Source organism: Podarcis erhardii (genome assembly GCF_964252035.2).
Source record: "Podarcis erhardii genome assembly, chromosome: 17".
Classification (NCBI taxonomy): domain Eukaryota; kingdom Metazoa; phylum Chordata; class Lepidosauria; order Squamata; family Lacertidae; genus Podarcis; species Podarcis erhardii.
Window position 1 is genome coordinate 14,325,670 of NC_138515.1, and position 19,485 is coordinate 14,345,154.

Sequence of the window (19,485 nt, forward strand, 5' to 3'; positions counted from 1 at the left end):
TTTTTGTGCACCCTCTCAACATTGCCCAAACCAATGGTGAATATCTCCCTCTTTTTGACAGCTCCAGATCAAGCTGGCCCAGTCAAAGATGATTCAAGGCTGTCTCTACCCACACTGGCCAAATCTGGAATTTGTCCAGACTGGATGCCCTAGTAGGTAGTCTGGAATGGGGAGTGTGCATGTCAGGTGCATTCAAACACAGCATTTTATATCATGTGCAAGGGGTACATGAACAAAAATGGGCAAATCTGTTGGGAGGTCCACAGAAAATTGTTGTGGTTGGAATAACAATTAGTTATTAGTTTTTTGGTTTTAAGTAATACAAGTGAGTCTTCTTGGATCAAGGGGAAAATGTTCGTTGAGCTGTTTTAAGTACACTGTACTAAGCATAGATCTCAGTCAGTTAGTGAGGTTTATCCCATCATACACGAACTGCAAAAATTTACAATTGCCACCCACTTTCAGAGGTTTCTGGCAGTGAAGACTCACTAGGCAACAGGATCAGTCCTGACAGCACCATATTCACAGCAGTGGAGAAACCAAGTCTTAGAGACAGTTTCAGAGAGCTTCTTTGTAGCTGTTGTGTTGCACATGCAATCTGGACCCTCCATGTTGCGTGAGGAAATGGGAAATGATGCACCAACATTTCGATGTGCAGGCCATCAAAGCAACGCAAATATTATCTTGCAAAAGGTGCAGATTCAGTCTTGGGAAGCCATTCAAGTCCACTGGTGCATGGAAGCAAATACAAGCTCATCTCTTATGACATGTACCGTATTTTCTGGTGTATAAGACTAGGTTTCCCCCCTAAAAAATAATGTCAAAAATTATACTCTGGGGCCATCTCCCCCTGTTTTCTTAAATCCAAGTCCCCCAAAATAGGAGGCATCTTATACATGGGGGCATCTTATAAATGGAAAAATACGGTATATTTTTCCATGGCAAGGTAAGACCACAAGTTTAATATAACATCCGCTCATATCTGTGTACGGTTAATGATCATGCCCTGTTAAGGAATGAGGTTTTTTTGGGTCTGAATTACACAAGTGAATTCTGCGCTGGATTTTCACACTCGAAGTAAGAACAGTGACCTTGCCAAGGAGAAAGCACTGCCTTCATCTGGTCCATTTGATAAACGCACTCGCATACAAATCTGTAGAAACCAATTTGTAGATTTGGCATATGCAATGCACATCCGACTCTCCTGCTAACAGCTTTATCCTTTAAAAAATAGGTCAGCTTTATACTTTACCTTTTCATGCTGCGGAGCAGTGAAAGTTTATTATTTTAACTAAATTATTAATGCATCTGATATTCATGCAAAAAAGGGCTTTGTTATGTTTTAATGTAGGTTTTTGTTTAGCTGCCGGAAACAATGTTCTCCTTTCACAGATATTTTCTTTTCACAATCTCTCGGTGCTCTCTGCCTGCGTTCCTTTTCTCCTTTAAATATATCAAAGAAAAAGAAAGACATTGTTATCTGTTTTGTAGGAGGATTGTGTGTGTGTGTGTGTGTGTGTGTGTGTGTGTGTGAGAGAGAGAGAGAGAGAGAGAGAGAGAGAGTCTTGACTATCCACAGGTAGATCATTTTGTCTTACAATGGCTTTTTTCAAAACAAAAAATAAATATTATTGATAGAGCTCAAGACCTTTAAAATGGCAAAAATGATCCATCTTGTCTGGAACTGTAAAGGTGGATAATATAGCAATGAGGTTTTAAAAAATTGATCTTAGCCCTACTCAACTGAGCATAAAGGAAAATATATGAGCTGCTGATCGGACGTAGTGAGCTTACAGCAGATAGTATATCACTGCCAAAAGTAAGAAAAGCTTTTTAAAGGCCTTCCTAGTTTTCTTTCTATCTGCTGTAAATTTCACAGACTTACCTGACCTTGAAAAATGGAGAGCTTAATCACGGGTGATCTGTTAACAGTTGTAATGTAAATGGATACACTTTGCTATATTTTACCATGTGTTCTCAGATATTTTATCAGCATGATTGCATGGTATCATAAGCGATGGTTACATATTTAAGAAAAAAATCCATTCCATACTGGGTACACTTTGAATAAGGGGCAGCTACTGAGAAAAAAATGTACTAAGGGAAGTTAAGGGAACCTCACAGTTGACCATAAACTAGTTGTAAGATAGAAGGAGACCTTCTGGTCTGTTATCAGGTTCATGATTGATTGATTGATTGATTGATTGCATACTCCTACACTTCTAGTGTGTGTATCCATGCATGTGTGATATCCACGGGTAGTCAAACTCAGAGTTGACCCATTGAAATTAATTTCAGTGGGTCTACTTTGAGTGGGGGATGCAGGTGGCACTGTGGGTTAAACCACAGAGCCTAGGACATGCCGATCAGAAGGTCGGCGGTTCGAATCCCCGCGACGGGATGAGCTCCTGTTGCTCGGTCCCTGCTCCTGCCAACCTAGCAGTTCGAAAGCATGTCAAAGTGCAAGTAGATAAATAGGTACTGCTCTGGTGGGAAGGTAAACGGCGTTTCCGTGCGCTGCTCTGGTTCCCCAGAAGCGTCTTAGTCATGCTGGCCACATGACCCGGAAGCTGTATGCCGGCTCCCTCGGCCAATAAAGCGAGATGAGCGCCGCAACCCCAGAGTCGGTCACGACTGGACCTAATGGTCAGGGGTTATCTACCTTACCTACTTTGAGTACACTCTGAGCTGGGACTCAGCTACATTAGCAAAGAAAAGCGTTTTTTATGTGTTATAGCACTGTGACACCAGATGGCACTGTGGAGTCCCGTCTTTTGCCAACGTGATTTCCCACTTTGAGGTTTATAACATGTTTTCCCGAAGCACTTTTTTGATATGTCTAGATCCAGCCTTGCGCTCTCTCTCTCTATGCGCACACTTGTGTGTATAAAGAGATCCCATCTAGTGTAATCAGATTAGGACCTGGGAGACTAAGGTTTAAATTATAAAGCTCACTAGGTGACCTTGGGCCAGTCACCATCTTCTCTCAGCCTAACTGACTTCACAAGGCTGTTGTGGGGATTCAGTGAGGAGGGGGAGAACCATGCATGCCAACTTGTGCTCCTTGGAGAAAAAGGTGGGATATAAATGGATGCTTTAGTTGAGATTCCTGCATTGCAATGGGTCAGACTAGATGTCCCCTGGGGATCCCTTTCAACCAGCTTGGAGGTGGGCTGGGCATTTTGCAGTAGCCAAGCCAGTTACCGTGAGACAAGAGGTGACTAATAAGCAGATGCTATTATTTTTATTTTTGAAATTTTCTACACTGCACCTTCACACAAAACACCTTGCAATGAGCACTAAGTAGGTCTGCCCTTGGGACGGATCCAGAAGCCCTAACTCCTTTGGCAACTGGCTGTCTTACTAAACCTCTGCTCATCTCTGGGAAGAATATTCCACAATGCAGGGCCTCGGAGTCAAGAAGCCCACTCAATTGTTGTCTCCTGCTTGAGCTGTAAATAAAGAGCATCTTCATTCAACTGCTTCTTTCTTTCAAGACAAGGTTGCTAGGCTTCTCTCCTCCCAACAGAAATTCCAGGCTGACTGACAGGAGCCAGGTCATCAGTCTGACCGACGGAGTCGCCATATGAGAGACACACAGATTAGCCTCTCCCCCAGGGAATGCCCTGGTCCTTCTCAAATGGCCATAATCTGCCTCCCCCTGTCTTCTCTGATTTGAGACCCATTGCCTTTGCTTTGATAGGTGTACATCCTGCTACCTTTTTACCTGCTTGACACCCACAGGATATTGGGGCACTAAAACTGTCCCGCTGTGATTTGAGGGTGAAAAGGGACCAATATTGTCACAATCAGATGGCTGAGCAATGATGTCTTTCGTGATTCCTGGACGTGGACCCTATGACCATCATCTGAGGCCCTTCTTCATGTGCCTCATCTGTGAGATGTTCGGAGGATGGCAGCATGACAGCCAACCTTTTCTGCGGCACAATGCTCTCCTCAGGGAAGTTTGCCTGGCACCTTTCTTACATATATTTAGGCACCACAGGCAAAAAGCATTCCTTTTCTCCCAGGCCTTGGGCGAATTAAATCTCTGGCCTTTTAAACCGGGCCAGGTATTGTTTTCATTTGTTATTATGGTACCTCGGTTTTCGAGCATCTCAGAAGCCAAATGTTTTGGTTTCCAAACGCCGAAAACCCGGAAGTAATTACTTGGAAGTCGCCTTGGGAGTCGAACGGCTTCCGGGGCATGTTTTCCCATTTTTCCAACTGAACTTGCAGCCAGCATTTTGCACCTCGGTTTTCGAACGTTTCGGAAGTCGAATGGATTTCCGGAACAGATTACGTTCAAGAACCAAGGTACCGCTGTATGTATTTTGTGTATTAATAGTTTTAAACTGCCATGTGATCTTCAGATGAAGGGCAGTACAGAAATGTTCTTGTTGTTGCTGCTGTCATTTTGTGTTGGCACCGTAATGAGGTTTTAAGGCATGCCAGGGTCCAAGGGTAGGGACGCAGGTGGTGCTGTGGGTTAAACCACAGAGCCTAGGACTTGCTGATCAGAAGGTCGGCAGTTCGAATCCCCACAACGGGGTGCGCTCCCGTTGCTCGGTCCCTGCTTCTGCCAACCTAGCACTTCGAAAGGATGTCAAAAGTGCAAGTAGATAAATAGGTACTGCTCCGGCGGGAAGGTAAACAGCGTTTCCGTGCACTGCTCTGGTTCACCAGAAGTGGCTTAGTCATGCTGGCCACATGACCCGGAATCTGTATGCCAGCTCCCTCGGCCAGTAAAGCGAGATGAGCACCACATCCCAAGAGTTGTCCACGACTGGACCTAATGATCAGGGGTTCCTTTACCTTCACCTAGGGTCCAAGGGTGCCAATAAAATATTAAGATAATATAATCGATCACAAGATGCAGTGTGCACACACAATTTGAATTTGAATTGTCATGCCCATCAACTTGGGGGGGGGGCAGCCCCTCAAATATTTTAATGGGGGGATGACGACAGGACCTCAGCCCCTAGGAGTTAGCTCCTCTGCTAGGATCTCTCTCTCTCTCTCTCTCTCTCTCTCTCTCTCTCTCTCTCTCTCTCCATTTCAGTTTTAGCTGCCTCAGAAGTACAGTTTCCCAAGATTCCTAGCTGCTGCTTGTTCAGGCAGGTCTGTGGCTTGCGCTGCATATTAATTCCTGTCCAACACGGGAATTCGATTTGTACTGTACATTTCATTTCTTCACAGATTTAGATTTATTTCATGTTCTCTGCTTTTAATTAACTCTCTGGCACAGCTGCTGGACAGGATATAAAAACTCATTGCTCTCCCTGTGTTATGAGCATACCACCAATCATTTACCACTTAGATGGTGGTACAAGAGCTATCAGTTTCTATGGCAACCACAACCGTGGTGATTGATTCCATGCCAGTGTGGCATCACCACAGGGAGTGAAGGCTCTGGTTTGTGTGTGCATGTTTGTGTGTTTTGTGCGCTTGCAACATCCATCTAATTAAAATGGGATTAGAGAATCATCCTACTATATGTTCAACAACTGAACTGCAATCCATTTATGTAAATGTTGTCACTATTAAACACAGTAGTCAGAGCATCGACAAAGAAATAGTTACATTGCTTTGGGGCATTTTATTTTATTTTGTAAACGGGAAGGAAGGTTACAAAGATTGGGGATTGCTCCCGGAATTATTATTATTATGGCTAAGCATGCCTACTTCTTTTATTTTTATTCTTATCTGGGTAGCCTTTGACTGACGATAACGCTTTATGCACAGAATATCTCACTTCCAAATCCGAATAGGGAATGCAGGAAGGAAAGATGGCAGGGATGTTATAGCTTGGATGGTGCTGCGGTGTCTAATAACCTGGGGATAAAAATAATAATAATAGCAAATTTTTTTTAAAAAAGCAGCAATGCAATGCAAATGATGCCCGACTCCTGAAATTGGTTAATTAATTTTAGCGTGCATGAATTATTTATTTGTCAAAAGCCTTTTTTTAATTCATATGATTGATTTTTCTTAACAGTGGCCTCCCCTGAGAGGATGGTAACTAACCCCTGCACTTTCATCCCCCCCGCTCCCTGTCTTTTCATAGAGCCTTCTTCAAGCCTTCTAAAAGTTACTTGGAATTTTTTTGTGCGAAAGCCTTACAAATCAGGTAAGATGACAGATACGCAGGATGCAAGGAGGGCTCCGGATGAAAAGAGAAGCTCAGGGATTTTGTTAAAGGCTAAAAAGAGAAACCTGATTCTATGGAGGATTGCTAGATATAAATGCAAAGCGGGGGGAGAAAAGGTGGCAGAGGAAGAGAAGGGGACACAGGGCGATGGATCTGGCAGGAGTCCTAACCCCCCTCTTTTCTGTATTACTCTTTCTTCTGCAGAGCGCTGACAAAATAATCTGTTAGCATGAAAAAGACAGTTAGCACTACCTAATAGTCTCATATCTGGGTGCGTTTATTTCTTTTATTTTATTTTTTGCTACGGCGCTCTCGGTTGTAAAACTTAAAGCCATTTTATAAATTATAGATGAACCTAATGACCCTTGGGATGTTATGTAAAAACGCCATTAATATTTGTCATATGACCGGTTTAGAAAATAACAATATTGCTTGCTGGAGGCAAAAAAGAAGAAGATGATGAAGGAGAAAGAGAAAATAAAATATAATAAAAAGAGGAACGTCAGACCACATACAAAGGGCAGAAACGAGGAGATGCCGCCGGCAGGATTGTGACTTGAGTCACCTGGTTCTGGGCAACATGGTGATGGCTCCTGAAAGGACCTGCACATAAAAGTAATCCTGTAGACATAGTCTGCAAGGAGGAGGTTCTGCCATATAACTGTTGGTGCCAAGCATGGCAGCCTGCACAGAGCATGAGTTCTGAGAATTCAAGGCCTAAGGTTGGCTGCAGACAAGCCTATATTATATACTGACTACCTTGAATTGGTTTATGTGGGCACTGCTTCCCCATAACAAGTTGCCCTCCACACACCCCGTATTTTTCCATGTATAAGACGCCCCCATGTATAAGATGACCCCTATTTTTTGAGTCCCAAATTAAAAAAAAAATAATTGCAACATTCTGTGTATGACGACCCCCGATTTTAAACTTAATTTTTTTTTGGGGGGGGGGGGAAACATAGTCCTATACACGGAGAAATACAGTGTGTGTGTGTGTATGTAATTAAATTTTCTGTTTTACAATTTAAAGTACTCATCCTTAAGATATCAATGACTTCCCTTCTCTTTCAACGATCCATTTTGCATATCATAAATCTCTGCATATTTTATAAAAACTATACCATTCAGTAATCCATTATTACATCCATCAGAACTTATTTACACTGTTGAATTTATCTTAATGTTGCCAGCATTTTCAGCTGTACACAGTTATTTCCCATATATTCGATAAACGTTTTCCAATCTTCTCTAAACGTATGTGTCAGGGAACTGCCATCGGAGCCAAGGGTGGCGCTGAGACTCCCTAATGATGATGCTGGAGAGGGAACCAGCAGAGGGAGAGAGGACGCTTCCGCTGGGGAAGGAGATAGAGGTGACACCAGGGAGAAAGGGGAGTCCGAGGGAGCTGCGGAGAGAAGGCTCCAGGACTCTTCCAGTGAAACCAGTGGGGAGAGCACAGGACCTCCTCTGGGGACGCCCACTCTGCACAGATAGCTTTCGCGCAGAGAAGGGAGACGACGATTGGGTGTGAAAGAACTCTTATGTTGGAAAAAATTCAGGAAACGCCCACTGTCGGATTCTTCCAGTGATTGAGACAGTCATGGTGTACTGACTGTCCAGCCTGGGGGGAAAGTTTTGTCCAAACTACTCAGCTCGGAGCAGTTTGCGCTTTACGCACAAGCAACCCCATACCCCATTACAGTATGCATTTCTTGTTCTCTTATACTATATGTTAAGTCTGCAAGCTGTGCATATTCTGTCAACTAAAGTTGCCATTCTTCTTTGGTTGGGACCTCGCTCGTTTTCCATTTTTAGGCTAACCAAACACAGGCTGCAGTAGTGGAATACATAAATAACATATTTTTGACACCTTGGAATACAAATTGTCCTCCTGAGGTAACAAATAAATCGAGGATTAATAAGCCATTGCCAAGCTATCTAAATTTAGGTTTGTGGTGGTATGGTCAAAGGAGGATTGCTCCAGACTATATATTTACCCCATGTACCACATCAGCAGAAGTACCATGCAATGACTTCTGTTTGTGCAATGGTCCTCTCCACCCCACACGTAATACTACGACGACGACGACTACTACTACTAATAATTTATTTATACCCCAGCCACTCTGGGCAGCTCCCAACAGAATATTAAAAACACAACAAAACACCAAACATTAAAAACTACCCTAAACAGGGTTGCCTTCAGATGTCTTTTAAAAATAAGATAGTTGCTTATTTCCTTGACATCTGGTGGGAGGACGTTCCACAGGGAGGGCGCCACAACTGAGAAGACCCTCTGCCTGGTTCCCTGTAACTTCACTTCTCACAGTGATGGAATCACCAGAAGGCCCTTAGAGCTGGACTTCAGTATCCGGTCTGGACGATGGGGGTGGAGATGCTCCTTCAGGTATACTGGGCCGAGGCCCTTTAGGGCTTTAAAGGTCAACTCCAACACTTTGAATTGTGCTTGGAAACATACTAGGAGCTAATGTAGGTCTTTCAGGACCGGTGTTCTATGGTCTTGGCGGCTGCTCCCAGTCACCAGTCAAGCTGCCGCATTCTGGATTACTTGGGATACTTGGTAGAACCTCCAGAACAGCACCTAGGGGAGGGTGATCGTTCCATCTGGCAAGCCAAAATGCTTTATCAGATGGAGCATTCGTAATAACATGACACTGTTTTGTGGTATTGTGGGGTCAGGTCTCGGGTGTGGAGCTCACACAATCTGAGGTGGAGCCCAGGAATAAAAGGGCAGGACCCTGTGAAGAAACGTTATAAATCCAGGATGCATAGTTCTTTCTCGACTTGCAAGTTCCTTGCCACCAAGCAGTACCTCCGTACGAAGTCCCAGACTCACAGAGACCAACCAAACACAATCCATACTGTGTCACCGGCATAGAGGAAGAACTCAAAGCGCAGGCATCAAGCTAGGGCACCCAACCACAGTTGCATCTTAAGTTGCATGCATAACATCTGCTTAGCATATTTTTAAAGACTTAAGCATCTAAAAGTCATTCTGGGAAGCCATTTACCTTTGTTACAGATGAGAAACTTGGAAGCCGAGAGTCTAAAAGATAAACAGAGAATCCATGGAGAGAATGGGGGGGGGGGGGAGCCATGCAAAGCATTAAGTTCAGGAAAATGAGGAAACTTATAGCCAACTAATTAAGCTTCTATGAAGCATTTGCACTCTCCTGCTTTCACACATACATACAACTGTCTCATATATGCCCATCAAGCCTCTTTCTCTCACTTAGGATCTGATTGCTACATACCCTCCAACATTTCTACCATGAAAATAGGGACATGAATAATAATAATAATAATAATAATAATAATAATAATAATAATATTTATATCCCGCACATCTGACTTGGTTGCCCCAGCCACCTTAGGCAGCTTCCAACATATATAAAAACATAATAAAACATTAAACATTAAAAATTTCCCTCTACAGAGCTGCCTTCAGATGTCTTCTAAAGGTTGCATAGTTACTTATCTCTTTGGCTCGGGGGTCACATAACTCCATTTCTGGCCCCCTGGTCTGCCTACACCAGTATGCATTTGCATGCTATTCATGCACACCCAAAGAAGGGTTATTGTTGTTTTAATTGCTGGGAAACCACACTGGAGAGAGCACTGACATTTGCTCACCTCCGGAGGCAAAACTGGCTGGGGTTAGAGTTTTTCAAGAACCATAATATCGCACACATAATCGAAGACAGAACCAAAATTACAATTAATTATTAAAACTGCGACAAACGGTTTGTAACATTCAGAGAACCAGACGAAGAGTGAGGAAGAAAAGGCCCCATGGAAAAAGGGAGAAGGTTTGGTGATATTCTAGCCATGGATTGGAAGCTACAGCTCTCAGTGAGCAAACTCTCCCGCTAACACTCTCTCCACCCTGGGGTGGAATTTTGGGAGCACTAAGAAGGTTGTTCAGTTTGCACAATAATTTCTCCCTTGCTTTCTTCTCTTTCCTCCCCGCATGCTGTCACCCAACCTTCTAGAGTGGATTTGGGGGAGACACATTCAAGGAGGCAGGAGAGGATATATTGTTTAATAATATCCTGCTTAACTTGTGCTAGCAAGTTCTATAACTTAGCAGAGTTCTAACATTCCCCTTCTAAATACACAGCGGTTAGCTTGTTGCAGGCTAGTTTAAGCCTCTCAATATAGATTCCTGGTAATTCCCTTATATCCCTTATATTACCAGATTCCTGGTAATTCCCTTATATAAAGAACACTGCATCAAGCATGTTATCTCACAATCCCCAGGGCATTTTGCTATCACTTATCACAAATATATATATATATATATATATCCAGTTTTGGGGAAAACTAGGTTTGTTGCACAAGAGCCCCGAGTCCCCTTGAATTGCACAATCTGAATTTGCCGGTTAATTGCTGAACGATTTGGAAGTGCGGAAAGAAGTGATGTATTCATGCAAGGTAGTTGTTAGAAGGTTGCCTTGAAAGAGCAATCCTGTTCCCACAATCCACAGAAGAAAACTATGCCATATTTACAGATGAAATGCAATCATTACAATGGAGAGTTAAGAGGCGTAGTTTTGTTGTGTTTCCTTAACACAATCTCAACTATGGAACGACTGCCAACATCTCTTCTGTGGAGCTATATAAAAGTTACATTTTTTTAAAAAAAAAAACCATGGGAGGATATGCAGAACATACTGAATGAGCTGCTGAAATCAAATGCAAATCCTCCGGTGACTTGAGGAAGGATGGTTCTGTTGGATATTTCTCTTGAATCCGATTCAACTTTTTCTCAAAAGCAGAAACATTTCTGCATATTGCATTTACCTTGTGCAATTGAATGTATTATCTGGCAACAGAAAAATGAAAAACTCCCAGGGGGTCACAAATAGATTTTCAGCTGCTTTGCTATTCACCACCATGGAAGAACTGTCCTGTGGTCCAGGAAATAATGATGCTTTTATTTGGAATTTTAAAACACCAGGATCTTATGAATGATTTGGGGTAGATTGTTAACTCTATTTCCTAGCGCCTCATCTTTGCCTCCAGAGCTACTAGCTGTAATCTTGCTCTCAGGCTATTAGAGTCCTGTTGACCAATGGGATTTTAAGGTGCATGTGTGCAAGACTCAATCTTGCAATTTTAACAGGTCTTCTTAATCAATCTGCATGTGGACCTCCTATAGTTGCAGTACAAGGCAAGGAAGATACCAATCATTGCTGCATTTAGGAGGACACCCTAAACCAGCCTCCAACCTCCTCCTCCTCCTCCTCCTCCTCCTCCTCCTCCTCTTCTCCTCCTCCTCCTTGTTACCCACCCTCCACCCTAAGATCCCAGGGTGGGTTACAGTATTAAAACACATCGCAACACAACATTGAAAACAGTTTAAAGCAACTTACAATTACAAAAACTAGGAGTGAGGTTATTACCTGTATACCTGAAGGGGTGTCTCCATCCCCATCGTTCAGCCCAGACACTGAGGTCCTCCTCCGAGGGCCTTCTGGAGGTTCCCTCCCTGCGAGAAGTGAAGTTACAGGGAACCAGGCAGAGGGCCTTCTCGGTAGTGGTGCCCGTCCTGTGGAACACCCTTCCATCAGATGTCCAAGAAACAAACAACTATCTGACTTTTAGAAGACATCTGAAGGCACCTCTGTTTAGGGAAGTTTTCAATGTTTGATGCTTTATTGTGTTTTTAGTATTCTGTTGGGAGCCGCCCAGAGTGGCTGGGGAAACCCAGCCAGATGGGAAGGGTATAAATAAATTATTATTATTATTATTATTATTAATTATTATTATTATTATTATTATTATTATTATTATTATTATTACCCTTTTACTAGTATTTATACCAGATCACTCAACGATTGCTGCTGTGTCTTTTCTTCTAGCAGATCAAGATAACCAGGTGGCAGCAAAAACTGCACTTTTTTTAGCAGGGGCAGTTAGAATAAGATCTATGATTTGATTAACTTTCTAACATTGTTCATTTTTTAAAAAAAATCAAAAGAAAGCCTATTGGTTCACACGTCTTATCTGTGGCTAGGTATCAGTTCTGTCCTTTGTATTGATGCAAACCTCTAGAACGTATTTTGTATAGCTAAGCATGTTATGATGTTATGTTATGTTACTATGGCTAGTGGATAATGGAAATAAAGATTCTATGTCTAACATGGCAGGTCCTAAAAAAATATACACCTCAAGTTTCAAAAGCTAGGGCAAAATGGTGTGTCGTCAGCTGTATTATGAAGGTTTTGGATGCAACTTAGGGGCTGCCACAGAGAATGTCCTCTTCCAGGCTACACACTTGAGCTTTTGAAGGAGTGGCCTGCCTCTGCCAATCCTAGCACCCATGATGGTCTTTTGGGGAAAGGTTTAAACAAAAAAATGAAACGGCCTCTCAACAAAAACCTTTCAAGTTTGTGTTTAAAGAAAGTACAGTCGTACATTTGTTCTCGAATGCCTTGGTACTCATACAGCACATTTTGGCTCCTGAACACCAAAACACGGAAGTAAGTGTTCCGGTTTTCAAACATTCTTTGGAAGCCGAATGCCCGACACAGATTCCACAGCTTCCAATTGAGTGCAAGAATCTCCTGCAGCCAATCGGAAGCCATGCCTTGGTTTTTGAATGGTTCTGGGAGTCCAACGGACTTCCTGGAATGGATTACGTATGACAACCAAGGCACCACTGTATAGCAAATTAGTATCATTGATGAAGGAAGAAGAAGAAGAAGAGTTTGGATTTGATATCCCGCTTTATCACTACTCGGAGTCTCAAAGCGGCCAACATTTTCCTTTCCCTTCCTCCCCCACAACAAACACTCTGTGAGGTGAGTGAGGCTGAGAGACTTCAGAGAAGTGTGACTAGCCCAAGGTCACCCAGCAGCTGCATGTGGAAGAGCGGGGAAGCAAACCCTGTTCACCAGATTATGAGTCTACAGCTCTTAACCAGTACACCACACTGGCTCCCTCCACCTTGCACCCCATAATTTCAAAGCCTTCAATTTCAAAGCCTTGCACCCCATAATTTCAAAGCCTTTCAAACAATTTATATTTGGGTTGAATACAACCATGTCCTATGACAGGATTCCCCAATCTAGTGCCTTCCTATTTTCTTCCTTTTGCTACAATTCTCCTCAACTCAACAGTTGGCCATGCAGTCTGGGGCTGATGAAAGATGTATCTTGAGGTTCAGAGATTTGAGAAGGTGTGTTGTGTGCCATCTGCTCTTCTGATGTTTACAGTCTCCCAAAGAATGGCACAGGATTGCAGCTGTACTAGATTTGTTTCCTGGGTAAGTTGTGGAGCTTTAGATATTGTGTTTTATTGATTTGTTGCAACTCACCTTGGAAGGGGATACATGCTAAAAGGCAGGCTAGGAAGGAATCAAATGATTATGCTTATGCTAACAAGGTAGAAATTGATTCTATCCAGTGCTTTTTCTGGGGGATACCCAGGGGTGCGCATACCCCTAAACATTTTGTGAATCTAAGTTTGGCCTCATTGAGGGGCAGTATTTCAATATGAGTCGGAAAATGAGAGTACCCCAAACATTTTTAAAGAAAAAAAGCACCGGCTCTATCTATGTCTAGAGTGACAGAATCACATTCTCCTAAATTCTTGGCAGCACCCAATTTTGTGGTCATTCCTTTGGAGCACCAAAAATAGCCATAAGTAAAGTGATGATAAATCACCTGGTTTTGGTAAAAGTGATTTCTTCTAGAGAGACTAAGCAACTGTCTTTTTCTCAGATCTCTAAGAGGTTACGAGACTTAGTTTCAGAGCTTCAATTTTGCCATGAGTCAGATCAGCAACTGGGTGCATATTTGCACAAATGCTTGCTTCTATTGTCTGCATTTGCTGTATAAAAAGCAATTTTTGTTTTGCTTTGCAGGTGCTTCCAGTGTGGGATGCCTTCTTTGGACATGCTTTCAGTGGAACGTTCTATTCTTTTCATCATGCCAGCCATCGAAAATCTTGCCTCTGTGGAACGCTTGGACCAGATTCCCTTCAAAAAGTTTCCAGTGCCATCCCATGCAAATGTAGGACTCTTGGCACAGTGCAATTAGATGAGTTAGATAATGCTGGAGCAGCCTTTAACATTCCTCTGATTTTCGTGTCTCTGCCTAGTGTGAAACTGAATGCAATTCCTCCTTTCCAAACGAACGAGAAACAGGTCAAGCAGATGAAAGTGCATAGTGTCTACATGGATCGAGTGGGGGGGGGGGAGAGGGAAGGAGTTTGCTTGCCTGAGTCACTCATTAAATGTGTATGCATAACAAACAATGTTAGCAGATAGAAAATTCTATTGGTGAACAGTTGAACACCATTCGCGATGAATAATTTAATCGCCTCTATTTATCACAAAGGAAATCAGGCACACACTGCATGAGGACAGGCCTCCTGTCACACACTGTTAGGTTTCGAGCTCTCTCCAAACAGCAAAGTAATAACTTTCAATGGTGTATGTTGAAAAATTGAAAGCAAAACATTCGCTCTTCCCCCTCCGCCCCACTTTGTACTCCCCTTTGCTTTCAGGCAATTGACCTGGGTGTAAACAGCACTGAACTGACAGTCTTGCATAGGAAATGAGTTTGCGCAGAAGAGCAACAGCCTCCTGCCGTCACATCACTGCGCCTCAACTGTTTCTTGAAGACACTACATGAATAGTTAGTTCAGCCTCTCCACTAATTTGGTCCATAGCCTTTGGGCTTGTACATGAACTTACCGTTTTCACCTCACCAGAAACCATATGCCATCCTTAGACTGTTTGTGTCTGACTACCTCCGGCTTGCAGCGAAGATTTGGAGGGTTCCCTCCTGTTTTGTTTAGTGTTATGCTCTCATGGACTGGATGAATAGAGCTTGCTTGCAACCCAGAAGTGGATGCATTGCAACCGAGGAAGAGGAACAATGGAGAAATATTCTGGCCAAGATCCAAAGATTCATTTGACATGTCTGTGTGCCCAAGGGCTCCATGGAATGGTGTTCCTTGTACAGCGATCCTCTCTAATCCCCACTTCCTCATGCTAGAAGACTTTTGGACCAGAGGGAAGTTGTGGAAGCAGGCTTCATGCAGTGGTTCGAATCATGATAAGACGCTTCCAACACCACCCAGTATTTTGAAATTCGATTAATTTACTAATATTTTATATTTCCTTATTGAAAGATAAAAAGTGTGTAGGTGCACAGGAAAAAGTAATATGTGAAAAGAGGAAAGGAAAAAGAGAAAGAAAAAAGAATACACACACACACACACACACACACAACTTATAAACATCACAAGATTGTTCTTGTCGTTAACCTAGTGTGGTGTAGTAGTTAAGAGCGGTAGACTCGTAATCTGGTGAACTGGGTTCGCATCTCCGCTCCTCCACATGCAGCTGCTGGGTGACCTTGGGCTACTCATACTTCTCTGAAGTCTCTCAGCCTCACTCACCTCACAGAGTGTTTGTTGTGGGGGAGGAAGGGAAAGGAGAATGTTAACCGCTTTGAGACTCCTTAGGGTAGTGATAAAGTGGGATATCAAATCCAAACTCTTCTTCTAATTTAATACAGTGTTTATAGAAATGAATGCCAAATATAATTAAATTTGTCTATGCCAAGTCTATGTTTTTACGCAATTTGTTCTAAAGTCAGGTCTTGGTATCAAAATATGACATTCAAATCCCAGGTTGGGTATCAGGTCAGGTTTGTGCTGATTGGCTGCATGCCTGAAACCATCAAATGGCATGTCATGGGTTAAATATTGTAACCTGCTGAACCGCTACATGACATACAATGGGGTGCTCCAAGATGTTGCAGAACTCCCAATAGCCCCCGGCAGCATGACCACTTGTCAGGTTCGCTGACCAGCATGCCCATTGGTTAGTCTCCCCCCCACCCCTGTCATACATTACCAAATACTGACTGCAGTTGCATGGCTGCTGCCAGATTCCTTGAAATTTTGTTTGCTACTGCATGTCCAGTGTCAGATATTGTTGGGTTTTTTTAATAGAATATTTATTAAAGTTTTCCAAAAATAATACAATGTGAAATAAAAAAAGAAAAAATAGCATAAATACAAATATATAAAAATACAAAAATAATTAAAAACACATAGAATTTCCATTACTTATTTTCCTGTAACTTATTTTCCAGACCTCCTCATACCTCCCTTTCTTGTATTCCAATTCAAATTGTTAGTTCAGCAAATCCTCACCATTTAGTTTTTACTTATTTCTAAACCTTATTTTTCATATCTCTTAAGCATTACAGCTGGAAACCCCTTAATTTCTGTCCAACATCATTCTAACATTCATTAATTTTGCAATATTTCTGTAAATAGTCTTTAAACTTCTTCCAGTCTTCTTCCGTCGACTCTTTTCCCTGGTCTCGGATTCTGCCGGTCATTTCTGCCAGTCCCATATAGTCCATCATCTTCATCTGCCATTCTTCCAGAGTGGGTAGATCTTGTGTCTTCCAATATTTTGCGATGAGTATTCTTGCTGCTGTTGTCGCATACATAAAAAAAATTCTGTCCTTCTTTGGCACCAATTGGCCAACCATGCCCAGGAGAAAGGCCTCTGGTTTCTTCAGGAAGGTATATTTAAATACCTTTTTCATTTCATTATAGATCATTTCCCAGAAAGCCTTCATCCTTGGGCACCAGTGTCAGATATTGTTGACCGTTGACAGCTGCTTATCACATACTGAACGCTGCTTCATGTCAGATGTCAATTATTGTCAACATATAAATACTACTGAAAACATATATACTTGTTTGATACTGGTAAATGTTGACAGTTATATGCCAGATATTGTCAAATATAGACTGCAGCTGCTTGTCTGTTGTCAAGCATTGTCAAATACTGACTGCAGCTGTGCGTCAGCTGTCAGATACTGTCAAAAGTTGACACCTGTAAAATATTTGGATGTCAAATGGTGAGTTTAAGTAGGAAAAGTTTCTGGGTGTTTTTTTAAGAAAAAAAACAAAAACAAAACTGTGTTGCTCTTAGGACTGCGAGGGTCTCTGTTATGTTGCTTTTAAGCCTGTGATTCCATATAAATAAATATTTATTATTATTATTAGCCTGACTCCCTCCTTTGGCAGTCTTCACAGATGGTTGCCATCAATTTGATTTGAATTAATTTTATAATTAAATGATTTTAGAATGTTGTATTATTTTATTGTTGTTAGCCGCCCTGAGCCCGGCTTCGGCTGGGAAGGGCGGGATATAAATAAAATTTTATTATTATTATATATTCTAAGCTATATTCGCAAACTAGAAATTGATAAACCAGTGGGCTCAGTAGTAACCTGTCCAATGAGCATGTGGCCACATTATGACATAGGCCATAGAATGAGCATGTGACCATATAACAGCACATGGCATTCTGGGAAGGGTTGCAATGTAAGCCTTTGAAAGCCAGTGAGAACAAGGAAGATGTTGGGGATAATTCAGACAGAAATTCCCAGGTGCCAAAAAAGGTTATTTATTATGCCACTACTGCGGCCCGTGTTTTGTTAGCCCCAAAACGGAAAACGAGCGAGGTCCCAACCAAAGAAGAATGGCAACTTAAGCTGATGGAATATGCGCAGCTTGCAGACTTAACATACAGAACAAGAGAACAGGAAGAACATACATTTAAAGAAGATTGGAAAATGTTTATTGATTAGATAAATAATTAGATGCAATGTAAAAAAAGCTAAGAAATTGGAAACTTGAGAGGGCAGGGGGAAGTCAATTAAGTTCAATGGGGATATGTTACATTATTGAAAATTGTTTTATTGAGAAAATACTTTTTTTTTTTTTAAGTAAAATGTTTATTGAATATATGGGGGGAAATTGTGTACACTTGAAAATGCTGGCAGCAGTCAATTTTTTATTTTATTTTTTTTGTTTATAGTGACTTTGCAAGCTTCTATTAGTATGGCTCCATCTGAAGAAGAATGTGGTAGTTACCTCAGTACACTGAAGTTGGATAGAAACGACAGGGGGAGCCAACCTTGCTATTCCTGCAACCAGTTTTTACAAGTTTTAGCTATATAAGTTAAATAATTTTAACTGATATTCATGTTGTATTTTAATATTGTTAAGCCCTTATGGTGAAAGATGGGCAAGAAATTTGAATAATAAAAATAAAAGCTAATACAAAATAATGACCACCTGCTTGTTAGATGCCCAGTTACGGTACTTATACTATTGTATATTTAACAACCAACAGTAATTGCATAGGCTTTCTTTAATTACATACTTGTTGAACGGGATCTCAATGCTATACCACTATCACTATATAAAAAAGTAGAAAGTCCAACCACAGAATCATTCAGTTCAGTCTAGCAAGTATTCAGTTTTCTCTACGCACTGTTAACCAGCCAAAGCCCTGGCCTGCCACTGTTTCCCTTGCTTTGAATAAGGACTGGAGAAAAAAAAATGACCCCCATTGAATTATTTTTCTCACAGCATATTTATTTTCAGAAACATAATTTAAGGACCCCAAAGGTTCCCCCCTCACAGACTGGCTTACACGGGCAATTCATGTTGAAAAGAAGGTAAACCTGTGATGAAACTCATACCTTCTACCTTTACATGGGTGATGGAAATAATTACCTCTAGACATATCATTGCGCTGAGCTCAGCTGGCATGCAGAGATTGCCAGGTGTGGACTGTGATAGCAAATATGCCTCCTTATTATATGTCAGAGGCATCCAAGAAACACTAAAATATCTACCTGAAATGCAGCAGGGGGCACAAATTTAAAGATACCACTTAATTCTTTTGACTGCGGCCTGTGTTTTAAGATGATTTCCCCACCACCACCACCCTTTTAATCACTTGGGACCAGGAAGTGAATGTGGTAATAAAGAACGAAGGATGGAGCAGCAGAAATAAAATACTGTAGTCTTGTGAAGTCATTTTTCCTTTCCTAGTACAATTTTCTCCTTTCCAGTCTCCTTCCTGGTTTAAATTGAAAAGCATATGAAGTGCTTGCAAAAGTCAAAGCTTGAAAGGCACCAACAGCAGAAGTTGGTCTGCTTCTATTAAGGACGACAAGTTGTGTCCTGGCAGTGTCACAGTGTCAGGATCCAAAGACCACACACTGAGGACAGCTGAGTCATGCATTGCTTCGTTTATTCCATGGAGTAGCACAGAAAAACCACTAAGTGAATCACATTATGCTGTACATCGGGCAGTGAGTAGCAGCGGTTTCCATTACTGTGGCTAGGAGACGTATTGGTGTCATTGTGAAAATGTCTGAGTTGCACGGTGTTTTTATCTGTGCACAGTTCAGTTCAGGGGAGATCTCGTGAATTGATCTATGGTTAAAACCAGTGCTGGATTTACGTATAA

At 41.9% G+C, this 19,485-nt stretch overlaps 1 long non-coding RNA gene across 1 annotated transcript; it reads left to right on the forward strand.

Moving 5' to 3' along the window:
- Positions 1-17,526: 17,526 nt before the first annotated feature.
- Positions 17,527-18,295, forward strand: LOC309332593. The gene is made up of 2 exons (XR_014152217.1): positions 17,527-17,608; positions 18,040-18,295. It is a non-coding gene; the product is annotated as an uncharacterized lncRNA (long non-coding RNA).
- The last annotated feature ends 1,190 nt before the right edge of the window (positions 18,296-19,485 follow it).